The 17,500-nt window shown below is 45.2% G+C and overlaps 1 protein-coding gene across 1 annotated transcript in view; it reads left to right on the top strand.

The window, feature by feature from the left end:
- Positions 1 to 17,500, top strand: part of lingo2 (leucine rich repeat and Ig domain containing 2) — a 260,684-nt gene that overhangs the window by 131,585 nt on the left and 111,599 nt on the right. The window contains exon 4 of the mRNA XM_012837324.3: positions 11,096 to 11,188. The gene's annotated coding sequence lies outside the window, so the exon portion shown is untranslated. The remainder of the gene's footprint in view (positions 1 to 11,095; positions 11,189 to 17,500) is intronic.

Here is a 17,500-nt window from a genome sequence, read left to right as displayed (position 1 = left end):
CCACTAAAATGAAGATTTGGTCCTGTGTGTAACCTCCTGTTATGATATTTCATTACCTATATACAGCATTGACTGAAGTATAACAGCTTCAGTGTCCTGTGTGTAACCTCCTGTTATGATATCTCATTACCTATATACAGCAATGACTGAAGTATAACAGCTTCCCAGTGAACCACAGCAGAGCAGCACAAGCTTTGATGGCAGTCTTTTGGAGAGCGGCTAGTCCTTCAGGCTATGCAGAAGGAGTCTGTTTGTTGCCAATCTAGTGACAGTGTACATGAGCTCCTCTCCGTGCCCTAGATGTGTTCAGCTTCTCTCCTTTTGTTGTTCTCTCCTCAGCCCCCCTCTGTTCTTGGGTGTAAAGTGTGTGTTGTTTGTTTTTTGTTTTTGTTTTGTCTTTGTTAGTTTTTTTTTGCTTTTGACCTTTTTTGTGTTTTGCTGCTCCTCTGTGTGTCACGCAGCAAGAGTTCACCGCACTGTTTGTGTTTACCGGAGGCATGGTGAGCTCCCCACGTCCCACCGCTCTGGCTCTCTGTGTGCTCAGACACCCAAAGACATCTTTGACCGCCAATGATACAAACTCTCACTCTTTTGACTGCTGACGAGAAGGAACGTGTACATGCCTGTATGTGTGTGTGATGCGTGCGTTTGTCTGTGGAGTGTGTGTGTGTGTGTGTGTTTGTGTGTGTGTGAGTGTGTGTGTGTGTGTGAGTGTGTGTGTTTATGTGTGAGTGTGTGAGTGTGTGTGTGTGTGTGTTTGTGTGTGTGTGTGTGTGTGTGTGTTTGTGTGTGAGTGTGTGTGTTTATGTGTGTGTGTGTGTGTGTGTATGTGTGTGTGTGTGTGTGTGTGTGTGTGCAGTGTCCCAGCAGTGTGTGTGTGTGTGTGTGTGTGTGTGTGTGTGTGCAGTGTCCCAGCACTGTGTGTGTGTGTGTGCAGTGTGTGTGTGCAGTGTGTGTGTGTGTGTGTGTGTGTGTGTGTGTGTGTGTGTGTGTGTGTGCAGTGTGTGTGTGTGTGTGCAGTGTGTGTGTGCAGTGTGTGTGTGCAGTGTGTGTGTGTGCAGTGTGTGTGTGTGTGTGTGTGTGTGTGTGTGCAGTGTTCCAGCCGTGTGTGTGCCTGCTGCTGCTGGATGGCACTTCTGCTGATTTCAGCACTATAGGGATGTGCATAACGAAGACCAGGCCACAGATGGAGCCTGCAGCCCTCTGAAGGGATCCACACACACACACACACATGTGTCATTTCTCTATAATGAGGAACCAATTCTGTCTTAAAAACTGCGCCCGGTGGTGAGGAGATTTGGGGGGGGGGGGGTACGGAGCTCTCAGGCGTTTATTAAGTTTTGTCATATAAATTTGCCGTGCTATAATACAGATCTCTGAGAGGCTGGCTGAAGGCAGAACAGTTTATTTGTTGTATTTTGGGGAAGGGGTTTGACAGTATCCTAGACAAATGTACTAAGACAGTAAATATTAGGTACATTCTGTCAACGACCTACCTTTAAAACAACTCTGCTAAATAATCCTAACCATAACCTGGTTTTAACCCTCTCACAATCTCTCACTCCAACCCAAACCTTATACGCAGATTTGTATTTCTCACAGTGACAGTTTTGCCAACCAAAAACATGCTATCTAAATAAAGTGAGTACACATTTCTATTTCTCATATATCAGCTGTTTATGCAGAAACATCACATTCCAGGGAGCGCTGTAGTTTCCCACAAACATCACACTTCAGGGAGCGCTGTAGTTTCACACAAACATCACATTCCAGGGAGCGCTGTAGTTTCACACAAACATCACATTCCAGGGAGCGCTGTAGTTTCACACAAACATCACATTCCAGGGAGCGCTGTAGTTTCACACAAACATCACATTCCAGGGAGCGCTGTAGTTTCACACAAACATCACATTCCAGGGAGCGCTGTAGTTTCACACAAACATCACATTCCAGGGAGCGCTGTAGTTTCACACAAACATCACATTCCAGGGAGCGCTGTAGTTTCACACAAAACCGATTTCAGCACCTTTATCCTTACCCAGAAGTATTCCGATTCCATTTTTGATTTTTAGACCCTGCACTTCCCAAAACTGTCCCCTCTATTTCTAAGAGAAAATTGATTCCATTCCAAACCTGACTATGGATTTTATAACAGCTTGTAATCTGTGGGTCAGGCGCAGAGGAGACGAGAGGTTTTTGTCTTCTTCTCTTCTTCCTCTTCTTCTTCTTCTTGACCACTGTCATTGCCTTCTTCTATGCATCATTCTGTCTTGTCAAGGGAATTTATGTTAATATAATTCTAAGATGATTACATCCGCAAAGGACAGTTATGTTGCTTGAAATGTCATCATCCCACAGACACACACAGACACACACACACACACACACACACACACACACACACACACACACACAGACACACACACACACACACACACACACACACACACACACAGACACACACAGACACACACACACACACACACACACACACACACACACACACACACACACACACACACACACACACACACACACACACACACTGCACACACACACACACACACACACACACACATGTGTCATTTCTCTATAATGAGGAACCAATTCTGTCTTAAAAACTGCGCCCGGTGGTGAGGAGATTTGGGGGGGGGGGGGGGGGGTGCGGAGCTCTCAGGCGTTTATTAAGTTTTGTCATATAAATTTGCCGTGCTATAATACAGATCTCTGAGAGGCTGGCTGAAGGCAGAACAGTTTATTTGTTGTATTTTGGGGAAGGGGTTTGACAGTATCCTAGACAAATGTACTAAGACAGTAAATATTAGGTACATTCTGTCAACGACCTACCTTTAAAACAACTCTGCTAAATAATCCTAACCATAACCTGGTTTTAACCCTCTCACAATCTCTCACTCCAACCCAAACCTTATACGCAGATTTGTATTTCTCACAGTGACAGTTTTGCCAACCAAAAACATGCTATCCAAATAAAGTGAGTGCACATTTCTATTTCTCATATATCAGCTGTTTATGCAGAAACATCACATTCCAGGGAGCGCTGTAGTTTCACACAAACATCACATTCCAGGGAGCGCTGTAGTTTCACACAAACATCACATTCCAGGGAGCGCTGTAGTTTCACACAAACATCACATTCCAGGGAGCGCTGTAGTTTCACACAAACATCACATTCCAGGGAGCGCTGTAGTTTCACACAAACATCACATTCCAGGGAGCGCTGTAGTTTCACACAAACATCACATTCCAGGGAGCGCTGTAGTTTCCCACAAACATCACATTCCAGGGAGCGCTGTAGTTTCACACAAACATCACATTCCAGGGAGCGCTGTAGTTTCACACAAACATCACATTCCAGGGAGCGCTGTAGTTTCACACAAACATCACATTCCAGGGAGCGCTGTAGTTTCCCACAAACATCACATTCCAGGGAGCGCTGTAGTTTCCCACAAAACCGATTTGAGCACCTTCAGAAGTATTCAGATTCCATTTTTGATTTTTAGACCCTGCACTTCCCTAACTGTCCCCTCTATTTCTAAGAGAAAATTGATTCCATTCCAAAGCTGACTATGGATTTTACAACAGCCTGTTATCTGTGGTTCAGACGAGAGGTTTTTGTCTACTTCTTCTTCTTCTTCTTCTTCTTCCTCTTCTTCTTCTTCTTGACCACTGGCATTGCCTTCTTCTATGCATCATTCTGTCTTGTCAAGGGAATTTATGCTAATATAATTCTAAGATGATTACATCCGCATAGGACAGTTATGTTGCTTGAAATGTCATCATCCCCTGAAAAGCAAAGGTTAACTGTTGATAAAATGTGCAAAATATCTATGTACCATGATGAAAGGAGTCCCACCCACCTCCCTCTGTAGCATGGGGACTTCATCACACCATTTGCCCAGGGGTAGACATCATACTAACAAGCTCATTACATGTGTATAATGATCTCCATTACACATGTTCTGCTTGGAGAGAAAAAAAAAGAAACAAACTTAACATGCAAAGCTAGCATGTCTATAAAGGCCATCGCCTACGTGCCCTCTGGAACAATATAATAGGCACTTAATTGGGTGCAACAGGAATTTACATCATTCTGAAGTACGAGTTTACAGTGTGTGATTCTATGTGCATGGGGTTCTGTGTTTGCTTTGGAGCAGGACGTTTTGGCAGCGCAAATTATTTGGGTGTAGTCATTGCACAAGCGTACACCAGTTTACTGGAGGCGATGACGAAAGAGAGAGATAGAGCACTAACAAGGAACAGAGAGAGAGAGAGAGAGTGAGAGAGGACTAACTAGGAACAGAGAGAGAGAGAGAGAAACGTAATTTTTTTTGTTTTGAATCCTCCCCTTTTCATCTAGCCAATGTGTAAAGCATCCCTGCCTTTTGCGTCTCATATTTTGTCCGTTGCCCAGCGTTTTAAATTGCCGTGTTTTCTCTGAGTGTGCCTAAGTTCCGCACCCCAGCCAAGCCTCCTCCGCCACTACCACCACCTACCCCCTCTAAACCTCCATTCTCTTCTTCTCTTTTGTCTTTTCTTTCTCCCTCCTCAACCCTTTGGAGTGCATTACACTATTCCACCAGGGCCTGGGAGGTAAGCAGCGCTTTCTAAGATAATGAGAGTCGACGCGGTACATGTGTCAGCGCACGTTGCCTCTTCTCATTAGGACCAACATGTGGGGCGCCCAGGCTGAAGCGTTGGGGGGGTCAGGGTCGTGCGCGTGCGCGGGGGGGGGGGGGGGGGGGGAGTGTTGTGGAGGCGTGGCGACACCCACATTCCCCCTTTTCTCCTTTTTTCCTTTCTTTCTCTTTATCTCTGTCTCGCTATCTTTCTCTGTCTCTTTCAAGGGACTCCAAAGGCTGACGCCATTACTGCTGCCGCTGCACTCTCCTGTTAGTTTCACTTTTCATGATGCCCTGATCCTCAGAGGCCTAGCCACACTGCTACACCCCTCACCAGCACTATGACCTCACCGCTACACCCCACTCCAGCACTATGACCTCACCGCTACACCCCACACCAGCACTATGACCTCACCGCTACACCCCACTCCAGCACTATGTCTACACAAGACACCCCACACCAGCACTATGGCCACACAAGACACCCCTCACCAGCACTATGACCTCACCGCTACACCCCACTCCAGCACTATGGCCACACAAGACACCCCTCACCAGCACTATGACCTCACCGCTACACCCCACTCCAGCACTATGTCCACACAAGACAGGGAGTGGCTCAGGGAACGCAGGAGTTACTAGTTACTAGGGACACTTGGGATTAGTGCAGAAAAAGATGGAACCAATCAGACATACTACCGGGAGTATGGGTTAATGCTGTGATTACACAGATGAGGTCCTCCTGGGACCTTACATCTGAATGTATTGATTGTACGTATGTGCAATTTTCTTTCAACTTCCCTCAAATTCGCTGCTGTTTAATCCTTCTCTTGAGGCAAGCTCTCAAGGCTGTAAGAAGAAAGCTCATCAGGATGAGGTTCACTGTTCTTCCTCCCTTTCTTCCCCCTGCTTTTTGCTCTTTCTTTCTCCATCTCTGTTCATATCCCCCTTTACCTTTCCTGTCTTTGTCACTCCCTCTTCTCTTCTGTATCTCTCGCTCCGTCTAATTTTCTACCCTTCTCTATCTCTCCATTCGTCTCCTCCTCTCCCTCTCCATCTCCCTTCCTCTCTCTCTCTCTCTCTCTCTGGTTTCCCCTTCTCCGTGTCGGTTCCCCTTTCTGCCTTAGGGGTTCTTGACGGATCCCGAGATGACCCCCTCACCCCGCCCCCTCCCCCTCAGACCCCCCCCCCCCCCCCCCCACCGGGCCCTCTGGTGTCTCTTTGCATCAGAGCATTTAATTGGCATAATGATGTGATTAATTGGTTCCTTGTCATCCGTCACAACAAGCCTCAGATATCCGCACAGCAAAGGGTAAATCAAGCGTGCCCTTACGACTAATCAAGTGCAAAGGATTGAAAGGGACGTGTCAAGGATGTCCAGCTGTGCAGAATAATTAGAGGAGCTGAATTAAAAAAGGAGCTTTGTAGGTGATGAGATCTAACCTGTCCCAGGCAGCATCTGACTCTGGGCCTGAAAACACACAGCAGTTGGCTTTGGCTCGAATACGGGCCTAATCAGAAACCAGGCCCGCCCCGCCCCGACCCAAAGCCGGGTGTGTGTTGTTGTTCTGCGCCGGGTGTGTGTTGTTGTTCTGCGACGGGTGTCTGTTGTTGTTCTGCGACGGGTGTCTGTTGTTGTTCTGCGACGGGTGTGTGTTGTTGTTCTGAAACAGGTGTGTGTTGTTGTTCTGCGACGGGTGAGTGTTGTTGTTCTGCGACGGGTGCGTGTTGTTGTTCTGCGACGGGTGTGTGTTGTTGTTCTGCGCCGGGTGTGTGTTGTTGTTCTGCGCCGGGTGTGTGTTGATGTTCTGCGACGGGTGTGTGTTGTTGTTCTGCGACGGGTGTGTGTTGTTGTTCTGCGACGGGTGAGTGTTGTTGTTCTGCTGTTCTGCTTTTGGCCACTGAGCTCCACTGGTATTGCTGTGCATGTGAAATAGTATGGAGAAGGATGTGTTCTTCTTTGCACAGTGATTTGCTCTGTAGCTAAGTCAGTTGTGCTGGGATGTAAATGAATGACTGATCTGAAGTACATTTAAAGTGTCAGGCTAAGTCTCGTCTGGTCTTTTTATATGCAGTAATGTTTTTGGAATGATGTTTCCTCCCGATGGATGTCGCATACAAGCACATCACACAAAAGAGGCTGGAAGAGTTCTTTCCCCGTGGAGTTTTATAGCACAGTTAAAATCGAGGCATACACGCTTTCAACATCCCCACGAAACATGAAAACACTGAGATGTGCCATAACCATAACCCGTCATCGAACGTCTTCATTATCACTCCACGGTCGCTCCAGAGAAAACTCATGCTTATGAAAGTCTGCATCTAAATAACTTTAAATGGGTAGAAATATATATTGATAATAATTACACTAGCCCAAGACCCATTTTTTTTTTTCCGCTCAGCCCTTCCTGCATTATCTCTCTACACCATGCATTTTAAACAATATACGTGTAATGGGGAAACAATGATGGGGGAAACTGCCTTGATGCCTCGTCAAAGAAATCAAAGCTGATGGCCTGGGCGATGTGGGTTCTCTTGCTCCAGCTATGATGAATAGTTTCCTCCCCGAGAAGAGGGGATTGCAGTGAAGTTCATTTCCGTAATCCCCACCGCGGAGCCCCCCTAATGGAGCAGCCGGGCGCATCGGAGGACAATGAGTGGGACAGAGTGATTTCCCCTCACAGAACCGCGAGCGGAGCTCAAGCCGTCCTATTTGGAGAGGTTTTATTTTTACATCTTTCTTTATCATTTCCTTTGCATTACCTTTCCTTTTTTTTCTGTGAGGTTCGTCTGCCCTCTCTCTCTCCGAAAGAAGAAAATGTCTAATTGAGTTAATCAGGGAGGTGATAACCCAGGGCTCGGAGATAATGGTGTCGGCTCACGGGCCCCTCCTGACTCATCCGCCCAAATCTGCCTCAGCTCCATAGCACTGAAAGGTCAATGACTTTTCCCATTCTGCTTTAACAGTGTGCTAACTGCTAACTGAGACTGGGACACTGCGCTGAAGGCTGACTGAATACGTCATAACTGACTGAATACTACAAAACTGACTGTCTGAGTGAGTGAATGAGGGAGTGAATATATGAGACTGAATATGAGTACGTTGCATGCAAGTTAGATACAGAACCAAGTCTTTCGTTATCGATGTGTTATTGGACTGTATGTCAGAAACGCCATAGTGTTTCTCTCACACAGCAATGTCAAACCCGCCCAAGGTGAAGCGTTTACCACACCAATATAACAATACCAGAAATATGACAGACATGCTGTCCCGAGAACTGTTGGAAACGGGCTTGTCTCGGCTGTTGACAAGCAAGGGCATGACTGCAGATATAATTTTAGAATGCTCAAAACAGCAAGGTAGAATATGTCAAATTAAATAAATGAAACCTACCAGACTCCGCTGTCCACATAGACTATTAGTGTTGTTGTCTTCTAGACTCTGCTGTCCACATAGACTATTAGTGTTGCTGTCTACCTTGTTATGCACCATTATCTTTTGCCTGTGTCTGTATCTTTTTGTCAGCTGTCTCATGCTAATGTGTGAGAGGTCAATGACTTGTGAGCGACAAATTGCATATAGATATAGTTGCGTTATCATTCAGATTGGAACTGGAATGTTTTAAAAGTCATCATGATTTTCACTAGATTCCATTCAGTTGTGCCCACAGACACCACACATTGATACTGACGCCTATACGACCTCAATCGTTCCCTATGGCAACTGGGGTTGGTCATGAAACATAACCCCCACACTTCACATTCGCACAAACATCCTCTCATATTTTTTTCAGATGACTGGGTCACAACCATGTGCATCTGTACACATTCACGTATTAGGAACTCATCTGCATGACCCCTTGGCATTGTGAGAGCCAGGCATGCTTCTGACCTTGGACAAAGGCCACCAGAGGAGGTGCTGATCATCTCTCTACTGGCTTAGCCAACCAGAGGAAGTGCTAATGATCTCTCTACTCTACTGGCAAAGCCAAACCAGTGATTATCGTTCAAATAAAAATGCATGCAGTTCATTCATATTGCAACTGACGGGTGATATCTAGACTGGATATAAAGAAAAAAATCCTTGATATCTGTCTCATATACTACAGTTCTCTTACTTCTTTCCTCCCTCCGTCTCTCTCTCTCCCTCCCTCCCTCTCTCTCTCCCTCCCTCACTCTCTCTCCATCTCTCTCTGTCTTTCCCTTCATCTCTCTCCATCTCCATCTCTGTGACTTGATGTATTATTCAAAGCTTAGGCTTACTAGAGGATAATAGATAGGGTTTCTTTACATTTATTCTGCTGGTTTGCAGGGTGGTTTGATTCATCTGACACAACACAATACTTTTTCCTTTCTCTCTTCTTCTGCCATGCAAAATGCAAATACTAAGAGCCTCAAGTGTGTGTGTCGTTCTGCCTAGTGTTTGGTGTACTCTGTGTGTCGTTCTACCTAGTGAACGCGTGTACTCTCTGTGTGTTGTTCTACCTAGTGTTACCTGTACTCTGTGTGAGGTTCTACCTAGTTCTACCGTGTTCTACCTAGTGTTACGTGTACTCTCTGTGAGGTTCTACCGTGTTCTACCTAGTGTTACGTGTACTCTGTGTGATGTTCTACCTAGTGTTACATGTACTCTCTGTGTGTTGTTCTACCTAGTGTTTTGTGTACTCTCTGTGTAAGGTTCTACCTAGTGTGACGTGTACTCTGTGTGATGTTCTACCTAGTGAACGCGTGTACTCTCTGTGTGTTGTTCTACCTAGTGTTACGTGTACTCTGTGTGAGGTTCTACCTAGTTCTACCTTGTTCTACCTAGTGTTACGTGTACTCTGTGAGGTTCTACCTAGTGTTACCTGTACTCTGTGTGAGGTTCTACCTTGTTCTACCTAGTGCTATGTGTACTCTGTGTGTCGTTCTGCCTAGTTCTACCTAGTGTTGCCTAGTGTTACGTGTACTCTCTGTGTTGTTCTACTTAGTGTTACGTGTACTACATGTTGTAGTTCCACCCTTATCCACCCTATGCAGCCTATTTGCTAAAGTGCTACAATTATTCATCAAAAGGCAGATACAAAGAGTGCTAAAGGCTTGCCTTCTTACAGCAGGTGGTAAACTGTTGGAAACTGCCACGGGTGTTGTGATACAAAACAAGGGTGTGACTCCTGATACAATTCCAGAATGGCAGCATAGCTAAAACTATTTAAAAGTAAATAAAGCTAAACTAGGCAGCAGCCTATGTAGACTGTGAAGGCTTTGAGTGTGTTTTGGGAGTTCACTGTGTGTTTTTAGCAGTCAATATTTGCCCCCAAAAACATGGTAAGATTTGGTACTAAACAACAACAAAATGGAGACTGGGGCAGCGAGGGATGATAGTCTGAGATGTGTCAGGATGTTCTTTCAGGACATGAAAAACTGCTCCTCTTCCTGACCCCCCATAGCACCAGACAATCCATCAATATTCACGGGGCATTGTGCAAGCCAAGTTCAAGCTTAACGAGAGGATCCCACAGATAAATGATCAAATAGAGGGACACCCGTTGTCCTTGAGCCACTTAATGGGGTACTAACCGCTCTGAGTGTCGGCCCTGGTTTTACAAGAGTGTCCTGAAACAAACTTTCGTTTTTTTGTGTCTCTTCCTCTTCTTACAAAAAGAAAGAAAAAAAACCCCCTAAAAACTCTGAAACACTGAAGACTTGTTAGGCCTTTTGCAAATTACCATTCGTTAGCATTTCAGGCACACCGTAAGCATAATCACCTCTCCTGCACCTCAACGATAGCGTCATAAGGGGCCTCGCACGGCGGCCGTGTGCGTGATTTACTGCACTCATTCCAGCGCTCCTGGAAAACAAAGGTAGCACAACTGAGCTGAGAGTTCATCTAAGAGAAAAACAGCGCTCTGGGGACACGTCCACCACACACATGACTCCTAATTGATGCAGCTTGATAGTTTTCGTGTCAACATGTCACGTTTTTTGCGAGACGGATTATGTTTCATTAGTGCAATATTGTTGAGTGATGAGCGGAGACTACACATCCGGCCTGCCAGAGCTGGGCATTCTGAGCCGAGAGGAGTATTTACATTTTATGAAAACACACACTAATGACTGGAGAGATCGTGCAAACCGTCCCCGAAGATACTGAACAGATATAATAGGACGTGGGAAGGACGTGCAAACGTACGCTGCCATAACAACTCACTTTGTAATGGACCTGTGCCACACCAGGCCCAGACCTGTCAGCCTGGATCAGAAACAGAATCTCAAACTATTCCGTCTAAAGGCGCTAAGCTAGTGCAACCACTTCATACTGATTTAAGGTGCTCAGTACTTTAAGAACAGTGAAACGTTTTTTTTTTTTTAAATCATGACTAATTTTGGGTTTCCCATCTCTGCGTACCAGTGTCTACTATCTACTTTTATTTTCTTTGGCATTCAAACTGTCTTTTTTCTTCTGTCTTCAACAGAAACAACTGGAGCTCAGTGAAGAGAAGAGAAGAGCGTAGTGAACACTGGACAAACACAAGCCATGGCTGAGAGGAAACTCGCTTCTCAGTGTGGTGAGTACCTCCATGGGATTCTTCTCCGTTTCTTCAGCAGACGCTTCTCTCCAAACTGCAGTGCACATTACATTACATTTACATTTAGCAGACGCTTTTATCCAAAGCGACTTACAAGGATGTATACACATTTTTTTTTATTTTTACACTGATGGCACACTGCATCAGGAGCAATTAGGGGTTCAGTGTCTTGCTCAAGGACGCTTCGACAGGGAATCGAACTAGCATCCTTATGATTACTAAACGACTTCTCTACCTCCTGTACCACTGTCACATTTTCATCAAAATGTTTGCTCCCTGGGGTTCACACCCATCATCTAGATGGAGGAAATTGCTTGCTGTATTGTACATGTTGAGCCACAGAAAAACATCATTAATATCTAATATCCATTGAGTCACATTTACCCGATGATTTTATCCAAATGTGCAGATACATCTGTAAGTGGTATATGATCTATACCTTGATATGTTGGCGTTGTTACATGACTGACTCTATCACTTCTCTGAAAAGAGGACTAACCATTTCCACTCTCAGCCTTAGCACCTTAACACCCAAAATGCTAAATGTAGCTTCAGTTTGTTGTTTGCTTCTGATGGGTCAAGTTAGGTCCGTGTTATAGGGCCCTAATTTAATTGACAGGCAGCTGGCAACTGGCAACGACCAACAAACATAGTCTGCCACGCGTGAACTACTATTTAACTACTTGGCAAAATCATTTTGCTAATTTCATGCCGTGAGCAATACTACGTGCAAACATGTGTGGGTCAGTGCAATAATCCCCCACACGCCACACAATGGTATTAGTTCATGCACAACAGACTTTGCTTGTTGCTCATTGCTTTAGTTCATACACAACAGACTTTGCTTGTTGCTCATTGCTTTAGTTCATGCACAACAGACTTTGCTTGTTGCTCATTGCTTTAGTTCATGCGCCACGGACTTTGCTCTTTGCTCGTTTCTTTGCTCGTTCGCCCGTCAATGAAACGAGGGCCCATGTTGCGATTGTCAAAGTTGAAAACGACCTCACTGTGTAAGTTGTGTAAGAGTTCTGAGAGATAACCCCATCAGACTCCAAACAGAGCAAACATTTGCTTTGATGTTTTGACTTTGATGTTAGCTTTAAAACTACACACAAACATTACTGTGAGAAAGCATGAGAATTGAATTTCATGTACCATTCTTGTAGTGCCATAATATTTTTGTGACGGGGATTACTATAAGGCTTTCACTTCTTTGAGGAAAAGATGCAGTAGAGTAACACACACACACATACACACACACACACACACACACACACACACACACACGAACACACACAGATGCCCACACCAAAGCACATACCAACTGAGGAATTGCATTGAGAAAATGTCACCAAAACGGATAAATGTTTTAAGACACAGAACACATTTTCAGCCAACTATGTCTGCAGGAAGTCTAGCCCATCATCAGAGTTAACAGTTAAAGGGGGAAAGTTGGGTGAGGGGGAGTGCAATTTGAACTGTGCTGATTCACAGTTCAAGGAGCTATGTATCCATTTAATGAAGAGCTTCAGGAGTGTTAAGCCTTTCAAGCACTAAGTCAAACTTATTGCTTTTGTCAAAGCCTTCAGCGTACCGGAATGACCTCGGAGTCTGGGCTGGCAAATTCAGCATCTACATCATCACAAGCTTTTGGAATGGTGTAATATTGAGCACGGCCTTTCCCACACAGAAGCTATATCATTGAGCTGAAGCAAAGAGAGTTAATTATTGTTAATTATCGCTTATGAACGGAACTGTGATACTGCTGATATAATCAGCTCATCTGTAAGACTTCTCATGTAATTGTACCTGTGAGGTTCAGTTTTACTCACTTGAATGCAAACCCTGTATTTTATAAAATGTGTGATGGAGCCATAAATATTGTTAACCCCACCCCCCACACAGACACACACACACACACACACACACAGAAACGTGTACACACACACACACAGAGACATACACAGAAACACACACACACACTCACACAGATATACACAGAAACACACATACATACACATACACACACACACACACACAGAGACAGAGAGAGGAACACACACACACACAGAAACACACACACATCTACATTGCTGCACCAGTAATCATATTTCCTGGTAGGCTTTATGACCAAGGGCCCTCCCCCTCTGCTCCTTAGACGCAGTTTAATCACCACAAAATGGGTTTTTCTGCTGATTTGTCTTTTTTGGGGGGGGATTGCTCATTTGTTTGTTTCGCTTCCTCTGTATTCATAATGAGATGAACACACACACACACACATACACACACACACACACACACACACACACACACAGCCTCCCAGCGTGATTCCCAAAGTTTACAAAAGGTCTTTGACATGCGCTCCTCTTGTGTTTAATTTCCTCTGTTTCCAGAGCTCCACATTGGTACAGCAGTCTGTCTCAGGCCCAGAGCCCTCAGAGTAACACATACAGACACACACACACACACACACACACACACACACACACACACACACACACACACACACACACACACAGACACACAGACAGACATTGGTACAGCAGTCTGTCTCAGGCCCAGAGCCCTCAGAGTAACACATACAGACACACACACATACACACACACACACACACACACACACACACACACACACACACACACACACACACACACACACACACACACACACACACACACACATTGGTACAGCAGTCTGTCTCAGGCCCAGAGCCCTCAGAGTAACACATACAGACACACACACATACACACACACACACACACACACACACACACACACACACACACACACACACACACACACACACACACACACACACACATTGGTACAGCAGTCTGTCTCAGGCCCAGAGCCCTCAGAGTAACACATACAGACACACACACACACACACACACACACACACACACACACACACACACACACACACACAGACACACAGACAGACATTGGTACAGCAGTCTGTCTCAGGCCCAGAGCCCTCAGAGTAACACATACAGACACACACACATACACACACACACACACACACACACACACACACACACACACACACACACACACACACACACACACACACACACACACACACATTGGTACAGCAGTCTGTCTCAGGCCCAGAGCCCTCAGAGTAACACATACAGACACACACACATACACACACACACACACACACACACACACACACACACACACACACACACACACACACACACACACACACACATTGGTACAGCAGTCTGTCTCAGGCCCAGAGCCCTCAGAGTAACATATACAGACACACACACATACACACACACACACACACACACACACACACACACACACACACACATTGGTACAGCAGCCTGTCTCAGGCCCAGAGCCCTCAGAGTAACACATACAGACACACACACATACACACACACACACACACACACACACACACACACACACACACACACACACACACACACACACACATTGGTACAGCAGCCTGTCTCAGGCCCAGAGCCCTCAGAGACCCACTCTGGGGAGAGGAATCCAAACATTATTATGCATACTTTATGATTCACACCGTTTTTCCCAGGATGCATCTGACCTTCACAGGTCCCTCTCTGCTCTATAAATAGATGAGTGAGTAATGGCTGCTTTGGGTGGGTTGGACCTGGGACAGGGCTGTCCAGCGCACGCTGGATCTGAAGCAAGAATGGATCAGAGCATGATGGTGCATGGAGAGCCCCTGAGTAGATTTTAAAATATTCAAATCCCTCTTTAGCTGAGGAGGGGAAAACGATGCTATCTTAAAATTGCTAGCACCCAACCCTTCATTCACACTTTTGTGTGTGTGTGTGTGTGTGTGTGTGTGTGTGTGTGTGTGTGTGTTAGTGTGTGTTTAGATGAGGAGGAGAAAACGATGCTATCTTAAAATGGCGAGCACCCAACCCTTCATTCATACTTTTGGGTTGTGTAATGCAGTGTGTGTGTGTGTGTTTTGCAAAAGTTGCACACACATATACACACAAGCAACCTACCCTCCCCCCCCAGACACACACACACATACACAGACAGACACACACACAGTACAAACCAAACCAGACCGAGTGACTGTGACCGTGTCACACCAGGGGGAAGCGGAGCGATTTCAAAAGCACTTGAAAATATCTTCTCCCTCGTCAAAATGACCTTCAGTAGGATTCTAAAAAGCTCTGTGATGAACGTTAGCAATGCTACTGTGTTAGAGGAAGCACAGAGATAATGGGCCTCCCTCCTATCTCCTTCAAGTTTTTAATCTCTTGTACTTATGCGCAAAACCCAGCCAAGCATGTGATATATTCTTGAATTTCAATTACGCCAGAGTGTTTTTGCAGGGATTTTATTGACATAATCCTTAATGTCTCCATTTGTGAACATATGTTACATGCAGTTTATTAGCAAATAGCCTAGACACATGTTCCTGTGCATTTATGAAATCTTCATTCTATCAAGTAGGGGTGATTTTAGGTCAACTAAACTTTGTTTATCTGAAGTTTCAACCAGTTGCATCATGGTAAGGATTTTCAATGAAGCTGAATGTTAGCCATAACTCCATCACTCAGGAGAAGAACAGCAACCATTTTACGATACATCTATAACTCTACAGCAACATACAAGTCTCCAAGGACAGCAACAACCCTGATCTACACATGCTTTCTCTGTTTGTGTACCAAAAAAGAAAAAAACAGATACCATGGGCAACCAGTACACAGGCCCTTTACACCTTACCAACAGCATATCACTATATGTGCAAACTATGTAATCTGCCATGTAAGTATACAATTTGCAAAGATGTATTATTTTCACACCTGTAATTGTATTCAAACACAGCCATTCCTAATCCCTCCTATAGGTAGCCGCTGTGCTAGTACAGGGAGTTGCTGCAACAGCATTCAGCACTTCTGCTTCTGTATTTGTCAGGGAGATTGAGATTCTCTGAAAACCTTACGCTTCACTGGAATTTCTTGTCTCAGTATCATGTTTGATAAATCCAATTTAATCCAACTCTAATCGATCTAATTGATAATCCAAAATCGAATCAGTGTAACTCTGATTACCAGCATGGGGGATTTGATTTAATGTGATTTAGACGAACCTTCACTGTGAGAAGCACCTATAGGTGTGTGTGTGTTTCGGTGGCGTGTGGATTCCCGCAGAAGGATTATTTGGCAGTTGTGTTTCTCCCTCAGTGTGTTTGTCACTTGCATCTTTCAAAGAACATGTTGCCCCCTACACTACATCTCTTTTGAGCATCTTTGGTTTACTGTGCAAAGATACTTTTGTGTGTTAGGCTTTGAAATAAGATGCCTCGATGAATGTAATTTTTTCCATCTTTGAACTGTATGCAATAATTAGGCCTGGATGTGCATTGCCCCTCCTCAGGCCATGCGAAGGCTTACGTTTCCAATCGATAGCCTCCCGTAAGCCTATCTGGGTATTTGTGTTTCATGTTCGAGTCTGGCAATGGATGATCAAAAGAGGTCACTTTCCAAGCTTAACGTGATCATAGCGGAGTGGCTCCCGTTCACCGTGCTCTCGTCACACGAGGCAGACGACCCCTCTCGAATGCCAGTATGTACTCATGCTCAGCGCTTAGAGTGATTGCACAGACGTAAAGACATGTAAAGTTTAAGTACACGCTCTCTGTGCCTTTATCGCAGTGACCTTTGAATATCACGAGTTCAGATGCTTACCAACGCGCTGCTCGACTAAGTGAAGTAAAGCCTGCTTTAGTCCCATGGAGCAGTGAAGCGCTGCTATGCATGAAGTGTCTCCTGTTAGATCACTTGACAGTTACTTATCTCTCCATGCACATTAGAAAGCACCCCCCCCCACACACACACACACACACACACACACAACCCCACCACCAGCCAACACATCATCTTCCCAGCAGTGTACACGTGAAGAGGAGAAATGCATGCCTTCACATGAAGAGGAGACATGATGCCTTTACATGAAGAGCAGAAATGCATGCCTGCCCTGGTGCACTCTGCAGACACAGGTGTGTGTCTGTTACCATGGTGGGGAGCATGATAGCAGAACAAATGCATGGATGAACCTGGAATAATCGGGGTGCCGTGTGCCATGGTTGTTGGCGTGCACGTTTCGGAAGGGAGAGAAATCTCTTTGGTGTGCTCATGTTCATGCCCATACAGGCGTTAATCCACAGAAACCATGTTACGTTAAGTCTGTATGAGGGGGGTTCCGCCACGTCTGCGCTTGCCTTACGAGTGTGTGTGTGTGTGTGTGTGTGTGTGTGTGTGTGTGTGTGTGTG

The sequence above is a fragment of the Clupea harengus genome, chromosome 6 (assembly GCF_900700415.2).
Source record: "Clupea harengus chromosome 6, Ch_v2.0.2, whole genome shotgun sequence".
NCBI classification, from domain to species: Eukaryota; Metazoa; Chordata; class Actinopteri; order Clupeiformes; family Clupeidae; genus Clupea; species Clupea harengus.
This window is presented reverse-complemented; position numbering and strand designations above follow the sequence as displayed.